The sequence below is a fragment of the Bufo bufo genome, chromosome 7 (assembly GCF_905171765.1).
Source record: "Bufo bufo chromosome 7, aBufBuf1.1, whole genome shotgun sequence".
Classification (NCBI taxonomy): Eukaryota; Metazoa; Chordata; class Amphibia; order Anura; family Bufonidae; genus Bufo; species Bufo bufo.
In genome coordinates this window covers 37,709,909-37,730,586 of record NC_053395.1, presented here as the reverse complement: position 1 = coordinate 37,730,586, position 20,678 = coordinate 37,709,909, and the positions used below count along the sequence as shown (strand labels likewise).

Sequence of the window (20,678 nt, the reverse complement as noted above, 5' to 3'; positions counted from 1 at the left end):
ATTAGGTTAGGTGGCAGGGATACAGTGCGGCTTTTATAGTTCTGCCAGAGGGGCAGTGCTGTTCTGCATTAAATCAGTACAAGGCTCCGTCCTTCTTAAATATCCACTTCAAATATAATCCGTACATTGAATCCTTCAAACTGGATGCAAACTACTGCTGGCTAACATGAAATAGATGTCTTCCTCTTACCCACAATAAAAGGGAGCAGTGTTTTCCTGTCTGCCTCAATGAAGTGCAGATACTCAGGAAACAAAGCGACCAAGTTCATAAGAGAACAGATCTCTAAATGAGTAAAAATGTAATTAAAATCTAAGGCTAATCTAAAGGGCAACTCCATTTTGGGTCAAACTGTATACAGAGAAATCCCTTAATCTGTTATTGATGGGACTGCTTGCATTGGAAATCCCTTTATGCTAGAAGGAACCCCTGATCGTAAGCAGAGATTCTTACTCCCAGGACTCCCGGCGATTAGTGTTGGGAGAGCATGCTCGGCCGAACACCTTTTTCACTTGAGCATCGCGATGCTCGGCACATCGCAGTGTTCGGCCGAACACCGCATGTGCTCAAGCGCGATGCACGAGTCGCCTCCCCGCACATTTGTTGGCAGCGTAGCAGCCAATAAACGTGCGGGGAAGTACTGCCACTCACTGTAATGCCGTAGTCATGTTGGTTACTGACATTACAGTAATTGGCTGTCTGGAACGCGTCATGGGGTGCTATATGGCACCCGATGACACGTGTTTCGGCTCAGACTTAGTAATGGCGAGCTGCAGCAGAAGGGAGAGATAGTGTAGGGAGAGGAATTGTGCTTTTTTTTTTTTTTTTTTAGGGAGTTTTGAGTGTTGAAAGGTGTTAGAGACCCAACAGTCCCTTTAAGGACTATTGTTTTATCTGGCTGCGAAATGAATTAGCGCAACATGCGCTAAATTGCGTGCAATTGTTTGGCTGCTGGTGACAGCAGCGACATTACCTGCGCTACATCTCCTGTATAACGTTTGCGCATGCTAAATATCAGTGACATTCAGTTTAATTTATTTGCGCATACACTTACTTGCAAGCATATATACCATTTAATATGCAGAAGGCAAGCAGTAAGGGACGGGGAAGTGGCCGTGCTGCTGTTGGTGCATGCATAGGCCGTGGTAAAACTGTGCCTGCTGCCAGAGCACAAGAAACACACTAATCCACGATGCCTAGCTTCATGTCCCAGTTTGCAGGACGGCGCAGGATACCACTCTTGTAGTCAGACCATTGCGACCAGGTGGTCGCTTGGATTGCAGCAGATAATGCTTCCAGTTGGTTAAGCACCACCCTGTCTTCCACAAAGTCCAGTCTCAGTAGCCAAGAGTCTGGTCAACAGAATCCTCACCCTGATCCTCCTTCCTCCCACCATGGAGAGTCTTGCCAAACAAGTAATCACACACTCTGATATTCCGAGGATCTCATTTCATCGCCATTCCTTGATTTAGGCCTCTAGCCAAGCCCGCTTGAAGAGGGACATGAGGAGATCGTGTGCACTGATGCCCAAACTCTTGAGCATCCACAGTCACAAGAAGATGACGGTGGGGAACGGCAATTCGTGTTTCACGAGGTGGGTGACGATGATGAGACACAGTTGCCAATAAGTCAACGGCAATTAGTGTCTCAAGAGGCTGATGATGAGGATGAGACACAGTTGTCAATAAGTGAGGTTGTTGTTAGGTCAACAAGTCAGGAGAATAACCAGAGTGAGGAAGTGGAAGAGGAGGTGGTGGACGATGAAATCATTGACCCAACCTGGGAAGGTGGCTAGCCGAGCGCGGACAGCAATACAGAGTGGGAGGGATCCGCAGCACTGCAACAGTCTAGAAGAGGCAGTGGGGTGGCAAAAGGGAGAAGGCAGGCCACACCAAACAGGCCCGCAACTGTTCCCCGAAGCACACCCTTGCGGCAATCTCCCCTGCCAAGGGGTAGGTGTTACGCAGTCCGGCGCTTTTTTGAGGAAAGTGCGGACGATAAAAGAATTGTCATTTGCAGCCTGTGCCGTACCAAAATGAGCAGGGGCGTGAACACTAGCAACCTCACCACCACCAAAACAGACTTTTCAAAAATGAAATTAGTCATAAATGAGTCCTTATCAGACTGGAACGGATTACATGGAGTCCAGGAGAAATGGGACTACTTAAAAGGTGCATTATTGAAGGCAACAGAAAATTGCATTAGACTTGTCAGTAAAAGCAAAAAAAGGAAGAGACCACTGTGGTACTCAGCAGAAGTGGCCCAAATCATTAAAAATAAAAAGCTAGCATTTTGTAATTATAAAAAAACCCAGAGCAATGAAGATAAGGAAATCTACAAGATTAGGCAGAGAGAGGCCAAGCTAGTTATAAGAACTTCTAAAGCGCAGGCAGAAGAAAAACTAGCTCAGTCTATGAAAAAAGGGGATAAGACATTCTTCAGATATATAAATGAAAAAAGGAAATTAAAACAAGGAATAACTAAATTAAAAACAAAGGACGGAAGGTATGTAGAAGAGAATAAAGGGCTAGCCGACTGCCTTAATGAATACTTCTGTTCAGTTTTTACAAAAGAAAAAGGAGAAGGACCTCCACTAGAAAGAATGACTATTAAATCGTTTGATGCATGTATCTTTACAGAGGAAGATGTTCTAAGTTTGCTGTCTAAGGTGAAGACAGATAAGTCACAGGGGCCTGATGAGATACACCCAAAATTATTAAAAGAGCTTAGTGGTGAGCTGGCAAAACCGTTAACAGATTTATTTAACCAATCATTAGTAACAGGAGTCGTCCCGGAAGATTGGAAATTGGCAAATGTCGTGCCCATTCACAAGAAAGGTAGTAGGGAGGAATCGAGCAACTATAGACCAGTGAGTCTGACATCAATAGTAGGCAAATTAATGGAAACCCTATTAAAGGATAGGATTGTGGAACATCTAAAATCCCATGGATTGCAAGATGAAAAACAACATGGGTTTACTTCAGGGAGATCATGTCAAACAAATCTTATAGATTTTTTTGACTGGGTGAATAAAATAATAGACGGTGGAGGTGCAGTAGACATCGCATATCTAGATTTTAGTAAGGCTTTTGACACTGTCCCACATAGAAGACTTATCAATAAACTGCAGTCATTGAGCATGGACTCCCATATTGTTGAGTGGATTAGGCAGTGGCTGAGTGACAGACAACAGAGGGTTGTAGTCAATGGAGAACATTCAAAACAAGGTAATGTTACCAGTGGGGTTCCACAGGGATCTGTACTGGGACCGATTTTGTTTAATATCTTCATAAGTGATATTGCAAAAGGCCTCGCTGGTAAGGTTTGTCTTTTTGCTGATGACACAAAGATATGTAACAGGGTTGATGTTCCTGGAGGGAAACGCCAAATGGAAAAGGATTTAGGAAAACTAGAAGAATGGTCAGAACTCTGGAAACTGAAATTTAATGTGGATAAGTGCAAGATAATGCACCTGGGGCGTAAAAACCCAAGGGCAGAATATAGAATATTTGACACAGTCCTGACCTCAGTATCTGAGGAAAGGGATTTAGGAGTAATTATTTCAGAAGACTTAAAGGTGGGAAGACAATGTAATAGGGCAGCACGAAATGCCAGCAGAATGCTTGGATGTATAGGGAGAGGTATAAGCAGTAGAAAAAGTGAAGTGCTTATGCCGCTGTACAGAACACTGGTGAGACCTCACTTGGAGTATTGTGTGCAGTACTGGAGGCCATATCTCCAGAAGGATATAGATACTCTAGAGAGAGTTCAGAGAAGAGCTACTAAACTAGTACATGGATTGCAGGATAAAACTTACCAGGAAAGGTTAAAGGACCTTAATATGTATAGCTTGGAAGAAAGAAGAGACAGAGGGGATATGATAGAAACTTTTAAATACATAAAGGGAATCAACTCGGTAAAGGAAGAGAGCATATTTAAAAGAAGAAAAACTACCACAAGAGGACACAGTTTTAAATTAGAGGGGCAAAGGTTTAAAAGTAATATCAGGAAGTATTACTTTACTGAGAGAGTAGTGGATGCATGGAATAGCCTTCCTGCAGAAGTGGTAGCTGCAAATACAGTGAAGGGGTTTAAGCATGCATGGGATAGGCATAAGGCCATCCTTCATATAAGATAGGGCCGGGGGCTATCCATAGTATTCAGTATATTGGGCAGACTAGATGGGCCAAATGGTTCTTATCTGCCGACACATTCTATGTTTCTATGTTTCTATGATCCGCCAAATGGCATCAAAGCACCCTAATAGGTGGGCCGAACGCCTGGGTCCACAATCAGTGTCTGCGGGTCACACCACTGCCTCCTCTTCCCCTGTGTTACGTGTTGGCCAATCCCCTGTCCAAGATGCAGGCCCGGATGCCTCCCGCCATGCATCTGGACCTTCGCAAGCACCATCAGCTAGCACATCCACTTCTGTGTCCCAGCGCAGCGTACAGATGTCTATACCCAGGCCTTTGAATGCAAGCGCAAATACCCAGCCACCCACCCACAGACCATAGCACTAAATGCGCACCTTTCCAAATTGCTGGCCCTGGAAATGTTGCCATTTAGGCTTGTAGACACTGACGCTTTCCACAGCCTGAAGGCAGTGGCCGTCCCTCTTTACTCAGTCCCCAGCCGCCACTATTTTTTTGGCTTTACATCAGCATGTGTCCCGTAACATCACCCGTGCCCTGACCAACGCAGTTATTGGGAAGGTCCACTTAACCACTGATACATGGACAAGTGCTTTTGGCCAGGGACGCTACATTTCCCTGACGGTACACTGGATGAACGTTGTGGAGGCCGGGAGCGAGTCGTACCCTGGGATGGCACAGGTGCTACCGACACCAAGGAATGCGGGCCCTACTTCCATCAGGATTTCTGCCACCACCTACATTAGTGGCTGCAACCCCCCCTTCTACTTCTCCACCTCTTCCTCTACTTCCACCTCTGGATTCTCATCTTGCAGCACCAGTCAGCCATCAGTCAGTAGCTGGAAGCAGTGTAGCACTGCAGTGGGGAAGCGGCAACAGGCCGTGCTGAAACTAATATGTTTAGGTGACAAACAGCACACCGCTGCAGAGCTGTGGCAGGGTATAAGGGACCAGACTGAGCTGTGGCTCTCACCACTCAACCTAGAACCCGGCATAGTTGTGTCTAATAATGGCCGTAACTTGATGGTGGCTTTGGAGCTGGGCAAGCTCACACACATACCATGCCTAGCCCACGTGTTTAAAGAGGACCTTTCACTAGTTTAAAAACTAAAAACGAACTATATCAGTGGGCAGAGCAGCGCCCAGGGGGTCCCCCTGCACTTACTAGTATGTCTGGGCGCCGCTCTGTTCGCCCGGTATAGGCTCCGGTGTGTGCAGCTCCCTCTGTTGTACTGTGCGGAGTTTTTGTATTAGGGTTGTCCCTTGCTGCAGCGCTGGCCAATCGTAGCGCACAGCTCATAGCCTGGGAGTCCCGGAGCCTATACCGGGCGAACGGAGCGGCGCCCAGACATACTAGTAAGTGCAGGGGGACCCCTGGGCGCCGCTCTGCCCACTGATATAGTTAGTTTTTAAACTAGTGAAAGGTCCTCTTTAACTTAGTGATTCAGCGGTTTCTCAAAACCTACCCCAATTTGCCTGAGCAACTAGTGAAGGTGTGCCGCGTGTGTGCCCATTTCCGAAAGTCATCTACAGCTGCCACCGGTCTGGCAACGCTGCAGCAGCGCTTGCAATTGCCAGCTCACCGACTGGTGTGCAATGTGAGCACGTGCTGGAACTCCACGTTCCACATGTTGGCCAGGCTTTGTGAGCAGCAGAGGGCAGTAGTGGAATACCAGCTGAAACATGGTCGTTTCCTTTCCAGTCAGATTTCGCTCTTCACAAGCGACAAGTGGGCATGGATGTCTGACCTCTGTGAGGTTTTACTGCGCCACCAATGATAATTAACCTTTATTACAGGAGGCTGGTGCCGGCAGAAGAATCACATAGCTGGGAGCTGCGATCAGCGGCAGTTAACCCCTTAGGTGCCGCACCTGAGGGGTTAACTGCTGCTGATCGCGGCTATGTGATTCTGCTGCCGGCACCTGTATTTGTATTAAACGTTAACCTTCATTGGTGGCACAGTGCACCCGCCCCTCTTCCTTCTTATTGGCAGCAGCAGCACAGGGGGGAGGGAGAGAGTGACGACTCCTCCCCTGTGCTGCTGAGGAGAACATAGTGCGCACTGACAGCAGCGCGCTCCATGTTCTCTGATGCTAGGCTGCACAGTAGCGCAGCCTAGTATCGATAAATGTCAAATCCCGGTATCGTATCGATTGGGTAACAACCCTAGATTATACAATAATTTATAAAAAGGCCTATAAAACTTACTTCTAAACCAGTGAGAACCATGACTGAGCTGTAAATCTGATTCTGTGCTGGAAACAATTTTTGGACTATTGAACACAAATTCCCATTTTACCGAATTAAGATATATCAACAGGATATGCCATAAACGGCTGACCGGTGACAAATCCATGGGCAGAATTTGGAGCAGAAAACATGGGTCGGTCCCGTGACCTCTATTCACTTATTCACAGCAGCCACCTGTCACTGATGTATATGGGAGATTTAGAAAAAGCGCAAATGCTTCTCCATTGGATTCAATGGGGATAGTAGTCACTGTAAATTAGTGAATCATATTTCTTTTGTTAATTATGCCAGAAACTTCCTTTAAGATGTCTCCCAATTAAAGTGTACCACAACTGGCACAATAGAGGGTTAGAGAGGACCTTTTACCACTCCTGACATTCCTGTTTTAATAGCTTCATGCATTCCCCATGTAATAACGATCCTGGAGCATCTGTTCTTATGTCTCTATGTTGTGCCATTCCTTTATTATTTCCACTAGAAGTTATGAATGAATTGCTATTAGCCTTCAGTAAGGGTACAGAGGGGAGGTAACAAGTTGGGGGTGTGTACCTACACAGTCTGAAAATGGCAGCACTGATTGGATAGAGTGAGTCTGTGCAGGTACACACCCCTAACTGGTTACCGCCCCTCTGTACCCTTACTGAAGGCTAATGGCAATTCATTCATAACTTCTAGTAGAAATAATAAAGGAATGGCACAACATAGAGCCATAAGAATAGATGCTCCAGAATTGTTTTTACATGGGGAATGCATGAAGCTATTAAAACAGGCAAGTCAGGAGCGGTGAAAGGTCCTCTTTAAAAGGGTTTCCCAAGTCTTTACAGCTGATGATCCTCAGGATAGGTCATCAGTATCTGACTGGTGGTGACCAGACACCCAGGAACCTTGCCGATCAGCTGTTTGAGAAGGCACTGGCGCACCTGTGAGCCCCATGACCTTCTTGCAGTTCACAAAGCACAGCGCAGTACATTCTACAGAGGCAGTGCTTGATATTGCAGCTCAGCCCTATTCACTTCAATGGGGCTGAGATGTGCCTAGACCACGTGACCAATGAACTTGTCATCACTGGCCTAGAAAAACCTGAGAAGCCTGCAGTGCTACTGCAAGCACCGCTGCCTTTTCAAACTGCTGATTGGTGGAGGTCCTGAGTGTTGGACCCACCTATCAGATGCTGAAGACCTATCCAGAGGATAGGTCAATCAGTTGTATAGTCTTGGAAAACCCCTTTAAGTACAGAGGAAAGCATCTTTCTTCCACAGAAGTCTGAAGACTTCGGGATTTTCAGAAAAGCCCGGAGAATCCCTTTTAATTTGGCTCTTAGTACATGATGTCTTGGGGATGCACAGATTCTGGAAATAGCTGGATTTTATGAAAGGCACAGTCAAAACTCCCTTTATTCAGGGATTCAAGCAAAAGATAACTTGGCAGAGAAATGAGAGATTAAGCAAAATTTGGAATCTTTTACAGATGACTTGTGATGGAAAATTTCTAAAAAGCCATCAAGCAAGAATGGTGGCACAAATCCTACGTTCTCATATTGTTTTAGTAAGGACGTCTAGTCATTTCTGGATGGATCCTAAGAGCATGGAAAAAGCCGAAGCCGCCAAAAAAGCAGTAGGGTCAAAGGTGTCATTGAAAACTCCTAGACGCCAATGCAAAATCCCTTAACACCATGTATCATTTTTAATACTGGTGTCTTCATATGTGAGAAACAGGCTTTTGGACCCCTCAAGAACCAGAAAGCAGGTGTAACTATGGTTGCCGGTGGGTATGGTTTTGTAGAATGTATTTCTAAATATAAGTAGGCCATGGTAGGTAGGTATATTCCACCGTCCTGGTCCAGAAATAAATCGGTCATCTCAATGTACATTTAGGAAGCCTTTCTAGTCAAAAGGCTGATCTATTAAGCCATCAGCAGGACCATTAGTGGACATGTTGGTAAGCACAGTCTTATGCTGATGACTGTCATCTGATGTACGCAACATGTGACCGAACTTAACCCCCACTTTCGAAAGTGACCTGGCCTCCAGGGCACAGTCACGGTCTATCTTCCAATATGGTCATGCACATGTAAGGCTGTACGTATTTAATAAAAAGCCCAGAAAAGTGGGTCATTTGATGAGGGAGATAGAATCAGGATCAGTGAAGACTTTGCAATATGTTAGAAAACGTGAAAGAAAGAAATTAAAAACATGATTTACAAAAAAAAATAAAAAAACATCTAAAACGTCCATAAAAGTTGAATAATTAAGGTGGTCCATAGAATCAAATCTCCACGCACATCAGTAGCATTAGAAAAGTAACAAAAATGTGCGTCAATTTGATGTGGCTGTTGATTTGAGTCCACACCAAGTTCACCATCACAATACTGTAGCCGAATAAAATCAGCAGGGGACATTTTGAATCCAAATACATCAGCAGTGCAGCCTCAGGCTTTGGGCCTGTAACTTCTCAACACACAAGGGGTTAGATTTACATGTTTTCACATTTTAATGGCTAAAAGACGACAACTTTGCCCACCAGACCATTTCTTTCAAATTTCCATGAATAGGTGTGGACTGTCTTTTGAGGGCCATCACCGTAATCATCGTTGCCAACGCTCCTAAATTTTCAGAGACAGTCCCTGCAAATTTGAGTTGACCCAGACTTTTATAAACCCCACCCATAAATGGGTGGCCCTGTGCGGTTTGGGCCTATTTTGTCCCAAATGTACCAACTGCAAAGTTGCCATCATAAATGAGGTTTCATGACCTGAACTTCACACAAGCATTCGAAACCTCCATATTATGGCTTTGTACAACATTCTGGTTGCACGGTGCCAGGCGCGGCACCCATAGAAGCTCATGCGGTGCCATTTTATGGACATAGCATGCAGCTGTACATCAAGTGCCTACAACTCCATAGTAGGAAGGCACAGGAACTGGGGCAGATTTATGAAACAGTCAAGAAAACAAAATGAAAGCTGTACTGTGATTGGTTGCTACTGGCAACAAAGTCAGTTTCCCTATGTGCCTGTGTATGGGCCTAACACACCTTTTAGGATATTTTCAGTACATTAAATGTAGATAGCTCTAATCTCTCTAATTAATTTGGTTTTCTTTTTATGCAGCTCTTTTACCTCAACGTACACATAGCAACCAATCACAGCACAGCTTTCATTTTTCAAAGGCAGAAAACAAAATGAAAGCTGTGCTGTGATTTGTTGCTATGGGCAACAAAGTCAGTTTCCCCATTTGCCTGCCTAAGGCCTCTTTCACACTTGCGTTGTTGGGATCCGGCATGCACTTCCGTTGCCGGAGGTGCCTGCCGGATCCGGAAAAACGCAAGTGTACTGAAAGCATTTGAAGACGGAACCGTCTTCCAAATGCTTTCAGTGTTACTATGGCACCCAGGACGCTATTAAAGTCCTGGTTGCCATAGTAGGAGCGGGGAGCGGGGGAGCGGTATACTTACAGTCCGTGCGGCTCCCGGGGCGCTCCAGAATGACGTCAGAGCGCCCCATGCGCATGGATGACGTGATCCATGCTCTTGGGGCGCCCTGACGTCACTCTGGAGCGCCCGGGGAGCCGCACGGACGGTAAGTACACTGCTCCCCCGCTCCCCGCTACACTTACCATGGCTGTCAGGACTTTAGCGTCCCGGCAGCCATGGTAACCACTCTGAAAAAGCTAAATGTCGGCTCCGGCAATGCGCCGAAACGACGTTTAGCTTAAGGCCGGATCCGGATCAATGCCTTCCAATGGGCATTAATTCCGGATCCGGCCTTGCGGCAAGTGTTCCGGATTTTTGGCCGGAGCAAAAAGCGCAGCATGCTGCGGTATTTTCTCCGGCCAACAAACGTTCCGTACCGGAACTGAAGAAATCCTGATGCATCCTGAACGGATTACTCTCCATTCAGAATGCATTAGGATAAAACTGATCAGGATTCTTCCGGCATAGAGCCCCGACGACGGAACTCTATGCCGGAAGACAATAACGCAAGTGTGAAAGAGCCCTAACACACAGCTTTTATGATATTTTCAGTATGTTTAGATGTAGACATCTCTAATCTCATTAATTTGGTTTTCTTTTACCTCAGCATACAGATAGCAACCAATCAGATTCCACCTTTTATTTTTCACAGCTCCTTTGGAAAATGAAAGGTGGAATCTGATTGGTTGCTATGGGCAACTAAGCCAGTTTTCCTTTACACCAGTTTTGATAAATTTCTCTCATAGTTTACAGAGAAAATGGCAAGGAAGGAAGACCTTTCCTTATGCGCATAGCTCTACATTGCGAAGAATGTACAAAATGAGCAGTCATTCCTTGGTGCTGCTCGGTGCGGTCATTCGCCCTTTAATCTTATACTCCCTCTGGCTGACACCCAGCTGACAACCATCAGTACAATGGGGGGTGTTGACAACACAACATCCAGCCCGCCATTTCTTCTCTGTCGCCACCACATTCAGGTCTCGAACATTTCCTTGCAGAACACAATAGGACGTTATCTTGTCATGGTTCCTGCTGAGCAGGCCTGGCGGGATTATCTGAGGCTCCAGACAGTACAGTTCATTGATGACGCTATACACACAGTGCGACATTCCTACTGGTCTTTCATCCTCCGCATGTTAACCATTTCATCGTCGGATCGCATGCAACCTCCTTCTGTAATTTCTTAAAGGGGATGGGTCACGAAACACATTCTACATTTTTCAAACCAGCACCTCGATCTGAATACTTTTGTAATTACATGTAATTAAACATTTAGTATAACCACTGAGCTATTCAATAAAATGTATCTGTATAGCGCCACCTGCTGTTTGTTCTTTTCCTCATTTTTTGTGTCCGTCTCACTTAGGCCTCTTTCACACTTGCGTTGTTGGGATCCGGCATGCACTTCCGTTGCCGGAGGTGCCTGCCGGATCCGGAAAAACGCAAGTGTACTGAAAGCATTTGAAGACGGAACCGTCTTCCAAATGCTTTCAGTGTTACTATGGCACCCAGGACGCTATTAAAGTCCTGGTTGCCATAGTAGGAGCGGGGAGCGGGGGAGCGGTATACTTACAGTCCGTGCGGCTCCCGGGGCGCTCCAGAATGACGTCAGAGCGCCCCATGCGCATGGATGACGTGATCACATGGATCACGTGATCCATGCGCTTGGGGCGCTCTGACGTCACTCTGGAGCGCCCGGGGAGCCGCACGGACGGTAAGTATACTGCTCCCCCGCTCCCCAGTACACTTACCATGGCTGTCAGGACTTTAGCGTCCCGGCAGCCATGGTAACCACTCTGAAAAAGCTAAATGTCGGCTCCGGCAATGCGCCGAAACGACGTTTAGCTTAAAGCCGGATCCGGATCAATGCCTTCCAATGGGCATTAATTCCGGATCCGGCCTTGCGGCAAGTGTTCCGGATTTTTGGCCGGAGCAAAAAGCGCAGCATGCTGCGGTATTTTCTCCGGCCAACAAACGTTCCGTACCGGAACTGAAGACATCCTGATGCATCCTGAACGGATTACTCTCCATTCAGAATGCATTAGGATAATCCTGATCAGGATTCTTCCGGCATAGAGCCCCGACGACGGAACTCTATGCCGGAAGACAATAACGCAGGTGTGAAAGAGCCCTTAGAAAGATATTGCCATGTACTATATGACGTCTGATTAAAAATTTTTACACCAATCATGGCATAAAACTTTTAAAGCGCATTTCTACCAAAAATCTAACTGTTAATTGCATGGCTTCATGCACACGCCAGATCCATAAGTATTCCATAGTGCTGTCATATGGTGCCTGACGACTAACGGAGATATCCTTTCCTTCTTAGAGAATAATGCCATGATTTCCAGACTTCTAATATGTTCACACAGCAGATTTTTTCCTTGGGAAAAATCCACACCAGGATTTCTGTTGTGGACTTGCAGGCGTACAGATCGGCACTTTGATATAGCCCCCCATAATAGAGCTAAATCCATGTTTCCGCACGGAAACCATAGCAAGAATTGACGCGTCTATTCTTTTTTTTTCCCACGCCATGTAGATTTCATGTCTGCGAGTGCAAAAATCGAAAGTGCAGTTCATACAGAGCAGATTTTTCCATACACTTAACTTGCGGAACCGTCAAGTCGATGGGTTCGCAACGCGATGCAGGATACACACAGCTGGTGAGGTTTTGCAGATCTGCGGTCCGCAAATAGGACACGGCCGTGTGAATGAGGCCTAAGGCCGTATTATGACTCCGTACAACTTGAAGGCTGTACAGAGTAAATTTACCCCTTAAGTGTTTTAGTTTTTTTTAAGACTGGGGTGACAACCAATATATCCACCATTAAAGCACCCACCTTTTCTAGACTCTCAGCATATCTTCCAAGTCATTCAGAGGCTCTGGATTGGAAGATGTGGCTGTACAACTAGACAGACTTGCAGACCTGGTCTCTATGAACGTTGGGCGACAATGATCGGAGCGGTATTGTCAACACTATGGGTTGTCACTTCGTTTGGTGGTAAAATGTAAATTGCGTTATGGATTCAGTTACCACGGACCATAAGGCAATTCTATGACGGAATGCATAACGGAATGCTCTTAGAGGTATTCCGTTATTTATTCCGTCATAATAGAAGTCTATAGGCTGCAAAATGGATCTGTTCAGTTTCCGTTATGCAGGGGAGTCCTCTCCTGCATAACGGAGTAAACGAAGCGTGAAAGAATTTCATAACCTCAAATTCGCTCATCTCTAGTCGTCACCAAGATTTTCAAAAATAATAACATCTAGAACTTAAAAGGGGTTGTCTTACTTCAGTAAGTTGGATTTATCATGTAGAGAAAGTTAATACAAGGCACTTACTAATGTATTGTTATTGTCCATATTGCTTCCTTTGCTGGCTGGATTCATTTTTCCATCACATTATACACTGCTCGTTTCCATGGTTACAGACCACCCTGCAATCCATCAGTGGTGGTCGTGCTTGCACATTATAGGAAAAAGCATCAGCCTCTCTGTGTGGCCGGGACCATGGGAGCGCACATAGGCTGGTGCTTTTTCCTATAGTGTGAAAGCACGACCACCACTGCTGGATTACAGGGTGGTCGTAACCATGGAAATGAGCAGTGTATAATATGATAGAAAAATGAATCCAGCCAGCAAAGGAGGCAATATGGACAATCACAATACATTAGTAAGTTCCTTGTATTGACTCCCTCTACATGATAAATGCCACTTACTGAAGTGAGACAACCCCTTTAAAGGGGTTGTGAAAGAATGGGACCTACTTGGCTGGACCTTCCTGGCCATGGCTCCCATTACATCATGACAAATGATCCGTTCTCCGCCGCGGCCAGTGATGCTGACATCAAGGGAGCATTACAGGCCTTGAGGAGAAGAAGCAGGTAGCCGGCATCGGGAAACAGGTAATTAAATGGGTTATCCAAGACCTATAATCCCCCCCCCCCCCCCCCTCCAATGCCCGGGCCCCTCACACAGATTGTACTTATCTCGCTCTCCGGCACCTGCGTCGCTTCGAATACCTGCACAGCCGCCGCTGCATCTCCCCATCACGCGGATTAAAACATCCGGGGGCGGGGTTCAATGGGAACGAGCCTCCCTAGCATCACCCGCTATGCTAGGGAGGCTCGTCCCCGTCGCGGTATGCTATTGGCTGCTCCCTCCGTCTCCAGATGTTTTGATCCGGGCACCAGGAAGATGCAGCAATGGCCGTACAGGGATCCGGAGCGACACAGGTGCCGGGGAGCGAGGTAAGTACAATCTGTGTGAGGGGAATTATAGGTCTTGGATAACCCCTTTAATCTTTCCTTAACAGGTCATTCCTACACAAACCCTTTTAGATGACAACTTCAAGGGTATGTCGACCTTTTAGCAACACTTTGATGTAAAGACTACCCCCTCTAAGAATGCAAACTGAGGAAACACGCTAAAAAAGCATGGAATGCTGGGAGATTGCAGCTCTGAAGCCTGCAATGATGTGATATTGGGTGTAACTCAATTTTCAAATCACATTTTCTCTATTTTCTTTTTTATTATAAAGGCTTGAAATGCTCTTCGGGGGGCAATCCCCTCTGCCGCACACCACAGCAACTCTGACCTCAGTGTTAACATAAATGAAGTATGTAGGGAAAGTACTTGAAGTACCACAATAAACAGAGGAGCACGCAACGCTGACTCACAACGAGTTCTTGTTGTTCTAAATCAAAGATATTGCACAATCTGATCTCCCTGCCTGTTGGCATTCTTATGATGCCTTGCATGCTTCTCCAGAGCGTACAGACAACCTCTTCATTTAATTGCAGGAATTGAGAAAAATCTGTAAGCTAATTCAGCGTAACTCTATTTTGCATCTGTGCCGATTAATTTCATAATTCATCTTAATGGTGGTCGGAGCTATTTATTTATACATTTTTTATACAAAGTTCCATCTCCCATGCATAGGCACACTTTCAGAAGACAAACTGCTGTCTGCCTGCAGCCACCACTAGAGGGAGCTTACTGTGGACAGTGAACTCAGTAATAAAACTGTATGCAGTAAGCTCCCTCTAGCTGTATGTAGCTACCATGCTGCACGAGATTAGGAGCGCTATAGGGAAGATATATGGAAATATGGATACCGGCCGTGTGCATGTCGCAATTTTCTCGCTCCCATCAGTAGAAATGCCTGTTCTTTTCAGAATAAGTTATGTTCCACAACCTGCGTAACGGCCACACAGATGACATCTGTGTGCTGCCCGCATTTTTTGCGGACACTTATATTTATGGGTCCTCAGGCAATCCGCAAAAAATGGAGAGGGACCAAAACTATGGTCGCGTGAATAAGGCCTTAGGGCTCATGCACACAAACTTAATTTTTCTTCTGTTCCGTTTTTTTACAGGTCCGTATGCGGAACCGTTCATTTCAATAGGGCTTGAAAAAAACTGAAATGATTCCGTGTGCATTCCATGTCCGTTCCCCAAAAAAAAAAAAATACATGTTCTATTCTTGTCCGTTTTGCGGACAAGGACAGGCATTGTTACAATGGATCCGCAAAAAGATATAAACGGATGCAACCGGACGTCATCCATTTATTTTGCGGACCGCAAACTACATAGGGTTGTGTGCACGAGTCCTTATACAGTGGTTTTTCAGGAAGGGTCACTTAAACCCCCCTTCTCCTCTCCTTTCTAAAGAAAACAAAAGCTCATGGCTGGAGAAGCCTTAGGGCGATGATCAGGCCCCATCATTAACGCCCCTTAACCCTGCTGTCACAACCACTTAGGGCCATGATTATGAGGGGTCGGTTTTCTTTTCGTAACAATGGTTAGAGCCAATGGGAAGGGGGCGGCTGGAGCCTGCGAGGGCTGTGTGTGTGTACACCAGGTCACGTGTATACACAGCAAGTTTAGCATTGCCAGGAGCGGGGCTTCAGTCTCTGTCAGCACGCCCCCTGTAAGCTGTATCGTGCCCTCTGCGCCTTGGGAGCTGAACCCTTCCTATTCTCATGTCTAATCTGCAAAATGCTACCGTCCCCTCAGCCGCATGCAGCAGCCTCCTAGCAGGGACTGTCAGGTGAGTCCGTGCTCTCCGTAAGGAATGACGCCTTATCTAATGCAAGCGCAGAAGGTCTTTGCGGCAACTTACGGTGAAGAAGGAGGTAGTTACCCCTGCCTTCACCGTTACCAAATCAGCAAACTTCTATGATGATTTTCTGCAGAATAGCAGAGCTAAGTTTGTCATTGCCATCATTGTAATGCTATGTTTCTTGTGTAGTTTTACATAGGACTGTGATTGCAAAGTTTTGTCGCAAATTCCACCCGGCTACGTTTGCCACTTTTGACGTAGTGGGCACAGTTACCATTGTTTTGGTGAAATTTTGGGTATTTTAGACCTTATGTATCTAGGGGACCCAAAGAGAAGGGTTAACCTTTGCTCCTTTCTAAGGGAGGTTACCCTCGCTCTGCAACCATACAAAGAATAAGGGCAACCGAAGGGTACTGAGGGTATGGTAAGCAGCTGGCATGGGGGGTGGCGTATACCCCAATCAGGAATTGGGAGGACATTAGGAGAAGAATATAGGATTCTGCAGATTGCCAAGTGACAAACTCAGCTCTGCTACATCACCATGAAATACTACTGCCTTACCCTGAGAGCATTCTAATTACCATGGCGTCCCTATTGGCATGGAACTCACTGCAGCATGGCGCCGGCCAAGCAGCGTTAATCAATTTGCTTAGCAGCGAGTTGTGAAACCAGCGACTATGCTTGTGCCAATAATGATTAGAATTTAGCCTCCACTATGAATGGCGCTCTGTCCCGGGCAGTTTACGGGTGTAATAAATCCCTGTCGCAGAGCTGGTCACCACTGACAGACGCCCTGGGATAAAGTGACTCTCTTAATGAGATGTGGAGCCGCAGGCCTGCACAGGGGCCTTTGCCCCAGCGGTCAGCCTGGACCCCGCGTCTGCAAACAGATCTGGGGATTAAAGTCCTCGCTGTCACATAGTAATCATTCAAGCATTTCTAATCGCAAAAGCCTTTCCGAGAGATTGGCTGCTGCACTCTGAATCCGTTGGACGTGTCCCCTTTAATTTAGCCCCTTAAAGGAGGCTTAAAAAATAAAAATAACAATGGTTTTTCACTCTAAACCCCCCAGTCTAACCCTGGCAGATGTGGAGGGACTGATATACAGTACAGCATCAGAAAAATGGGTCACTGGCATGCCTGTGTTGTAATGGATTTTGTTGCAGCGTATATATTGTGACTGCTGTTTTTTAAAAGAATGTTGCTCTAAGGAGGCGTCAAATAAAATAAAAAACGTAATTGCGTTTTCCTGCGGTCTGGAGCTTGCGTAAAGGAGAAGGAATCCAAGCGTAAAGATCAAAACAGTGCCCCCTCCTGGTGGTTCTGGTTCCTGCCACCAAAACCTACTGAGTTAAAGGGGTTGTTAATTTTCGGGACCTTTCTGTCAGACACCCTTCCCCTTCTAAATGGCTGTAACTGTGAAAAAAAAACATACTTACCTGCTTTCTGCCACTTGGTTCCAGCTCCTTTGGTCTCCCATGCTTTTTGACTGGCAGCAGCAGTGACATGTCCACTATGCGCCACATGACACCTGGAGGACACCGCACTGCTGCAGCCAGTCATTGGCTGCAGCGGTCAACTGACCCACGTCAAACAGGGTGTTGACAGGCAGGGACTGAAGCAAGACAGCTGAAGCGGAGGGGGGCAGCTAACTATTCTTCCACCTATGTTGGGAGGGGGGGGTGCATAAAAGACCCCCTTAAGGTCAACTACCCCTTTAAGACTATCTGTCCATCCAAGAGCCCTTCATTCTATGTCATCCAGCCTTATGGAGGCTCAGAAGACCTGCCAGGATCGCCAACGGGCTGACCTCAACTGTGGCACCCCATGTCCATAACCCTCTCGGAGCTTACGGGGTTTTCTTTAAATTAAGGGCACCCCTGCCTGAGGTTTATCTGCCCATTCACTCACATAGTCTCTGTTAACATGGGAGGCTTTGGTCCAATGTAACAGATGACATCATGAGACAGACATTTATGACATCTCATTTCCTCCTATCACTTAACTCGCTTCAGGGACGTGGATCTAAAATTTCACCCCGTATTAAAGAACTGACAAACAGAAATCAATAAAAATGATGAATCGTCTGTTTTTTGCTTTTTTTTCATATCCAGACGTGTGACAAAGAATTCACTGCCCTTAATGGCGGCAGGACAGGTGTGACCAGACCATAAAAGTGTGTGTGCGAGTTTAAAGGACAACTCTAGACGTCACGTCATTTTACAATTATCGCCCCTCCCTATTGAATACCAATGATGAAAACCGCAGCGTGTGAATGTATAAATCCATACGTTCAGACACACGTATATGTGCAGGGAGTCCTAATGGCTTAGTCCTACATACATGTATGATGCCTATATGGCACCGTATTATGTTGATGGGTTGTCCTAGAATGACAATGTATCACCTATTGATCAGTGTCTGATTGGTGGGGGTCCGACAGCTGGGACCCCCATAGATCGCAAAAACATGGTCCGACTGTCTGCATGGAGCGATAGTCGAACATGTGCATTGCCGCTCCATTCAAAGTGCATTGAATTGCTGAAGATAGAGTACAGACTGGAGCGCCACTGCACATGCTCGACCACCACTCTCCGGGAACATGGGACCCCTGTGGTCGTAATCACTGGGGGTCCCATCAATCTGATCCGGTGATAGAATATAGTATATATGGAACGACAGTAGGTTGCGGTATTATAGATCCGTAATTCTCTAATACTGCATGAGGTACACTTGAGTACAAGGAGCCACAGCCAAAAAGACACAAGTGGAGATTTATCAAGAGCGGCGCTTTCCGCACTGGTCTCGACATCCCCTGCTCTGCCGGAGGATGAGCCCTAATTCATGACGAGCCCTAAAGAGAAATCTACAGCAGATTGTGAGCCCCATTGGGGACAGCGTGATGCTAATTTCTGCACAGCGCGGCGGAATATGTCAGCGCTATAGAAGTGCGTAAAATAAAAAAAATTATCTGGGGCGGATGGCCGTGCCCCCTCTTTTGGAAAAATGTTGCATGCAAAAAGTCAGCAAGCACACGTGTTTGTGACTTACCACCACTTTGTTTTGCCCACACAGTGTCATTATTTCTGAGGTCTGCCCCTCTGAAGGGACTGTTCAGTTTAGAAAACCCATCTTCATATACCCTATCCGGGGTATTCTGTATGAATAGAGGAGGGTTCATTGGCCAGAATGAAGAACAGTAACAAAGGGAGTCTCTAACTTTGGAGGATCTGTCCTGTCCTGCATTACACAGTCCACTGATTTCAATAGACACTGTGTGATGCTTTGTTTCTCCTGTGGTGGCGCCGCAGAGAAACTGAACTCTTAGGCCCCTTTCACACGGGCGAGTATTCCGCGCGGATGCGATGCGCGAGTGGAACGCATTGCACCCGCACTGAATACCGACCCATTCATTTGTATGGGGCTGTTCACATGAGCAGTGATTTTCACGCATCACTTGTTCGTTGCGTGAAAATCGCAGCATGCTCTATATTCTGTGTTTTTCACGCAACGCGGGCCCCATAGAAGTGAATGGGGTTGCGTGAAAATCGCAAGCATCCGCAAGCAAGTGCGGATGCGGTGCGATTTTCACGCACGGTTGCTAGGTGACGATCGGGATGGAGACCCGATCATTATTATTTTCCCTTATAACATGGTTATAAGGGAAAATAATAGCATTCTGAATACAGAATGCATAGTAAAATAGCGCTGGAGGGGTTAAATTTTTTATTTTTTTTTTAATGTAACTCACCTTAATCCACTTGATCGCGGAGCCGGCATCTCTTCTGTCTTCATCTTAGCTGTGTGCAGTAACAGGACCTGTGGTGACGTCACTCCGGTCATCACATGATCTATCACAGTGTTTCCCAACCAATGTGCCTCCAGCTGTTGCAAAACTACAACTCCCAGCATGACCGGACAGCCTTTGGCTGTGCGGGCATGCTGGGAGTTGGAGTTTTGCAACAGCTGGAGGCACACTGGTTGGGAAACACTGATCTATCACCATGGTAAAAGATCATCTGATGACCGGAGTGACGTCACCACAGGTCCTGTTCCTGCACACAGCAAAGAAAGAAGTCAGAAGAGATGCCGGGCTGCGCGATCAAGTGGATTAAGGTGAGTTAATATTTTTTTTTTAAAAAATTTAACCCCTCCAGCGCTATTGTACTATGCATTCTGTATTCAGAATGCTATTATTTTCCCTTATAACCATGTTATAAGGGGAAATAATACAATCTACAGAACACCGATCCAAAGCCCGAACTTCTGTGAAGAAGATCCGGTACCAAACATGCGCAATTTTTCTCACGCGAGTGCAAAACGCATTACAATGTTTTGCACTCGCGCGGAAAAATCGTGCATGCTCCCGCAACGTACCCGCACCTTTTCCCGCAACGCCCGTCTGAAAGAGGCCTTACAGCCACATTTACCCACAGATTACAGCTGACCACTGGGGATCCCAGCAGGGAACACCTGCTTATTGTCAAGGGACACTTCTAAAAGAAGATCATTATTAAACTGGCTGACTTTAGACATGTGCTAATGTCAGCTGAAGCTAACAGTCTTTGTCCTTTCTGGTCATGTGCCTCTATTTTTGTGAAAAATGAACTTTTATTTTATGCCAATGAGCCTCTAGGAGCAATGGGGTTGTTGCCCCTGCTCCTAGCGGCTCTGTTCTCCCTCATCATGCTGATTGAGTGTTCACATCATCCTGCCTGGCCACGTCAATCAGC

General features: G+C 46.2%; 2 protein-coding genes across 4 annotated transcripts in view; one reads left to right on the top strand and one right to left on the bottom strand.

The window, feature by feature from the left end:
* The window catches only part of C7H7orf50 (chromosome 7 C7orf50 homolog), a 239,383-nt gene that overhangs the window by 72,529 nt on the left and 146,176 nt on the right, over positions 1–20,678 (bottom strand). The window lies entirely within an intron of this gene.
* The window catches only part of GPR146 (G protein-coupled receptor 146), a 50,062-nt gene that overhangs the window by 18,426 nt on the left and 10,958 nt on the right, over positions 1–20,678 (top strand). For 2 of the 3 annotated variants that reach the window (XM_040441325.1, XM_040441326.1), the window contains exon 1: positions 15,774–15,933. The exons of the other annotated variant lie outside the window; for it this stretch is intronic. The gene's annotated coding sequence lies outside the window, so the exon portion shown is untranslated. Of the gene's footprint in view, positions 1–15,773; positions 15,934–20,678 lie in introns of those variants that run through there. 3 annotated transcript variants of the gene reach the window in all.